Source organism: Saccopteryx bilineata, chromosome 2 (assembly GCF_036850765.1).
Source record: "Saccopteryx bilineata isolate mSacBil1 chromosome 2, mSacBil1_pri_phased_curated, whole genome shotgun sequence".
Classification (NCBI taxonomy): Eukaryota; Metazoa; Chordata; class Mammalia; order Chiroptera; family Emballonuridae; genus Saccopteryx; species Saccopteryx bilineata.
In genome coordinates this window covers 201,619,807-201,624,580 of record NC_089491.1, presented here as the reverse complement: position 1 = coordinate 201,624,580, position 4,774 = coordinate 201,619,807, and the positions used below count along the sequence as shown (strand labels likewise).

Below are 4,774 nucleotides of genomic sequence, written 5' to 3'. Positions count from 1 at the left end.
ACTGGCTGGGCTCTGAGTCTGCAGATGAAAATTTCAGCCCAAGCCTCCCCTTCAGAAGAGGAGTTGGAAATGCCTGATCCTGCCGAATAAGAGCCAATCCGCCAATAAGAATGCAGCTCCATCTTCTGTGATTGCTTCAGCTCCTGCAGCTGCTGGCTCTCAGCCTGAAGCTGACTCTCAAGCTCCTGAACTGCAGTTGTTTCTCTATTCCACCCCTCAAGGGTGTTGGCGGCTCTATTCCAATCTGCTCCAAACCCTGCCACTATGCCAGATATAAGGCCAGTGGCAGAGGCCAGGCAGGTTCACATTGGATTCAGGCAGACCATAGAGAAACTGTGGGGCTGGAAAGTGGTGGGACGCATAAATGTATTATCTTATTTTCTAATGATGGTAACATACCAACAGTGGTGGATATTGTGGAGCAGCTGTGTTTGGCTTGCTTGCAGGGTTACCAGCTATAAGCACTCTGCCTAATTGGTATGTGAGTGTGTGGCAGTGCCACATGTTCATGGCCTTTATAAGGCTGTGGATGCTTGTGCTCAAAGAGATGGGAGATTGAGGATGTGCAGATTGCCTGCCGCCACTGTGAGGGGCCATTTTGCTGTTTGTTTGCCTGAGATGTGGTTTCCCCTGCCTGAGTGCTTGTCCACCATTGTGAGACTTATTAAATGGAATGGCCCAATGCCTTCCAGCCCCACAGGTTCTCTAACTTCTCCCTGAATCCAATGTGAACCTGCTTAGCTTCAGCCACCAGCATTACATTAAATTATGCTACTTGAATTTTGAAGATGAAGAAACACATATAACTGAAGGTCCTTGATACAACTCTTTTATGATTATTTCAAAAGGAATACTTTTGATTTAGCAAGTATTCTAGCTGTGTCCTCATCATGAAAATAGTAGTCTGCTGTTATTATGTGTTGGATCGAGATATAACGATTTCAGAGGACACAGTGTATTTGACAGACAATTTGTCTTCTTCAAAAATCCTCTTCATCCCAGAGGTCTTGTGTGGGGGTTATATAACCACCTACTCTTTCCCTTCGACTCCCCACACATGTCTCCCCAGACCCTGCTTATGGGACCAGCTGACAGTGCAATAACTCAGAGCTGGCTGGGATACCTGTGGCCAAGGTCAGGGAGGTTCACATTGGATTTGGGCAGAAGGTAGAGAAACTATGGAGCTGGAAAGTGTTGGGCCATACCTGTTTATTGGAAGCCAGCAAAGACAGGTGAGCAAATGAACAACAAAAGGAAAAGAGCTAATAAATAAAGGAAAATCTGCTATGTGCAGTAAGGGCAAGGGAGCAAGGAAAACCACACCTCACGGTGGCAGGAGAGTGATCTGGGAAAATCGCAGCCCAGGGAAAGCACCCATAGCCTTATATAGTCTATGCACACTTGCCTCTGCCATGTGCTTACACAGTAATTAAGCAAAGTGCTTGTAGCCGGTAAATCCATGAGCAAGCCTCACACAGCTGCCCCACACTGGCCAATATAAAAAGCAGCTTTCTTGCTTTTGATTTTTCCTGGAAGTTGGACTCAGAGAATGAATTACCTGAAGTGAAGACTGAGCAGTCATGAAGACTCAAGGGCAGAGGTCTCTGTTTAGGTTGCAATATTAGACCACAAACAGAAATAAGTAGTAACAAAAGACCATGTAGTCTTAGAAAGAGAAATATTTTCATTTTTCTACGTGAGATGACTTTCTGTTACTAAGCCTAGTCTGATTTACATAAAGGCTACCTTCCTTCTTCTTCTTTTTTTTTTGTATTTTTCTGAAATGAGTATTGGGGAGGCAGTCAGACAGACTCCCACTTGCACCCCACTTGGATCCACCCAGCATGCCCACTAGGGGGAAATGTTCTGCCCATCTGGAGTGTTGCTCTGTTGCAACTGGAGTCATTCTAGTACCTGCGGCAGAAGCCATGGAGCCATCCTCAGTGCCTGGGCCAACTTTGCTCCAATGGAGCCTTGGCTGCAGGAGGGGGAGAGAGAGATAGAAAAAAAAGGAGAGGGGGAAGTGTGAAGAAGCAGATGGGTGCTTCTCCTGTGTATCCTGGCTAAGAATCTTATGCCAGGCCAACACTCTATCCACTGAGCCAACTGGCTAGAGCTAATGATAAGTTTAATAAAGAAATACCTATAAGTCTTTTTCCCTTGACAAGTAGTTCGTTTGGTTGAACACAAAATACAAAACTTGGTCTCCTTCTTATGGACAGCATCGAAAAGCTCAGTTCTGTTCTTTGAGCTTTAGCTGAGTTGTTTGTTATCATGGAATCTGGGGTCCCTTTTTTTAACTCTCTTCTTTTCTGGTACTTTTCTCCTCATAGTCCAATGGTTGCAAGGTGCCCATTGAACTTTGTCTTCTGGTTTTTCAAGCAAATAAAATTGTGGATTTCCCATCAATTTTAGCTGTCCTTACAGGGACAGACTGGAGCTTACCCTCAGGCTAGATTTTTTTAAAACAGAAAACTCATTAGGTTCTTTTCCCTTCTTCCAAGTGTCATCTCTCTTTCATTTCTACCTGCTTTCTTTGTTTCACTCTCTTGTGCCCCGAGGTAGTTGTTTTATTTATGTTTTTTCAGGAGTTGATGGTTTTTGCCTTTTGGCTCTCCAAGCAGCACCATATTGGTTGGCAAGAAAAAGCTTCTTTGAAAGGTAGCATAAAAGGGGGCCAAGAAAGAAGTGGCCAGTCCATTTTCTAAGAAATATTGGTGTGATGTGAAGGCACCAGCTATGTTCATTAGGAAAAAATACTGAAAAAACACTAATCATGAGAGTTCAAGGAACCAAAATTGCATCTGATGGTCTCAAGGGTCATGTGTTTAAAGAGAGCCTAGCAGATCCACAGAATGATGTCATTGCATTTAGAAAATTCAAGCTAACCACTGAGGATGTTCAGGAAGAAAACTGCCTTACTCATTTCCATGGCTGGATTTTACCTGTGACAAAATGTGCTCTCTGGTCAAAAATAAAAAATAAAAAAAATGGCAGCCCACTATGGAAGCTCATGTTGATGTCAAGACTACCAATGCTTATTTGCTTTATCTATTCTGTGTTGGTTTTACTAAAAAACACAACAATCAGATTTGAAAGAGCTCTTATGCTCAGCATCAACAGGTCTACAAAATCCTGGAGGTGATGAATTATGATCCAAGAGGCACAGACAAATAACATGAAAGAAGTGGTCAATAAACTGATTCCAGATAGCACTGAGAAAGACATAGAAAAGGCTTGCTAATTTATTTTTCTGCTCTATGATACCTTTGAAAAGTTAAAATGCTATAGAGGCCCATGTTTGAACTGGGGAAACTCACAAAGCTTCATGGTGAAGGTAGCAGTTCTGGAAAAGCTACTGGAGATGAGACAGGTGCTGAAGTTGCACAACCTGCTGGATCTGAGCATTCCATCTAAAAACTTGTTTAAAATTCAGACATTTAGTAGTGATGAATAAGAAATCCTATCTGTGAAAAAAAACCCACAGAAAACCCTGTTGATAATTTTTATTAATCCCAAGAGGATTCATCTGATAAGAGCTACTTGGCCCCAATTAAGGCTGCATGCATCTACAAGTCTTTTTATAGTCTAACTTTTCCAGTATTGTCTTTTTTGTTTGTTTGTTATAATCTTGGTTCAATGAAGTACCTATGCAAATAATCCTTTTTTGTTATATATATGAAAAGAAAATATATATGAATGACAGAAAGTGGCAATCTATTTCTTTCCTACACACAAAGCAACTTGACTAGCAAAATGTATGTGTCACACCTAGCAGCACTGAGTGTTGCAGAGAAGAAATACTGGAGAGGGAAGCAATAGAATAGGAGAGATTTCTATTTGATTCCAACAAAGCTATACCATACAAAAGCAATACATTCAAGCTATATATATGAAAAACATAACTGACTCACATATTTTAAGACTATGGCTAAGGAAACTTCACAAACCCTTAGTCTAGCTAGGCAGATCACCTTCCAACAAAGAATGAGAAAAAAATAGCAAAAAATAAAACCAAATTAAAACCTTTGCTAACTAGAACTCAGGGGAAAAATAACAAGCGGAACACAAAATAATTTAATGAATTATTTTCCAAGGTGTAGGCAGGGTGTAGAGAAACCAAGGGAAAATGATACAGATCTCCAGGGTTAGCAACCTTTGGGAGCCATTTCTACCTCAAGTGTGAAGGGGCAAGGTCAGAGAACATTTCTTAGACTATGAAGAGGGTACTGTATAGAGAGAACCCCTCACAGGTAGTGTGCCACGTCTCAGCAACCTCAAATGAATGAAGGCAGGAAAAGAAATATTTCAATAACATTCTCCTTTTGCAGGTGTTCTCATTGGCTGAACCCAACTGGAAGCCAGAAAATTCTCTAGCCTGTTATAGTTCATACAAATTAGCTTCACAGAGCACACTGTGAGAATACACAGGCGTAGGAAGGGGAAAGGTAGATTTAGAGGGTCAATCAAGAAAAGACTTCCAGTGCAGAATTTAAGAAAAAAATGTACTGCATATGAAAGGGGAACAGACTTCATCTTAAAGCACAATTGAAGTGCAGACATCTGAAAAGTGTTTACTGTATGAACTAACAGAGCCTTTTAAAATGTTTGACATTCTTAGCAAGATATGAAAAGAAACAATCTGTATGAAAGAGAAGCAGCAAGCTTATAAGGAGAGAATAGAGTAAGACTCAAGCCCAGATAAAATAATAATTTTAAAAAATTAAAGATATAAAGCAAAAGCATTAACAAGAAAAATTAATGTGTTAGAAAA

General features: G+C 40.8%; 1 pseudogene; it reads left to right on the top strand.

The window, feature by feature from the left end:
- The first annotated feature begins 1,178 nt into the window (after positions 1 to 1,178).
- Positions 1,179 to 3,417, top strand: LOC136322411 (small ribosomal subunit protein eS1-like; annotated as a pseudogene).
- The last annotated feature ends 1,357 nt before the right edge of the window (positions 3,418 to 4,774 follow it).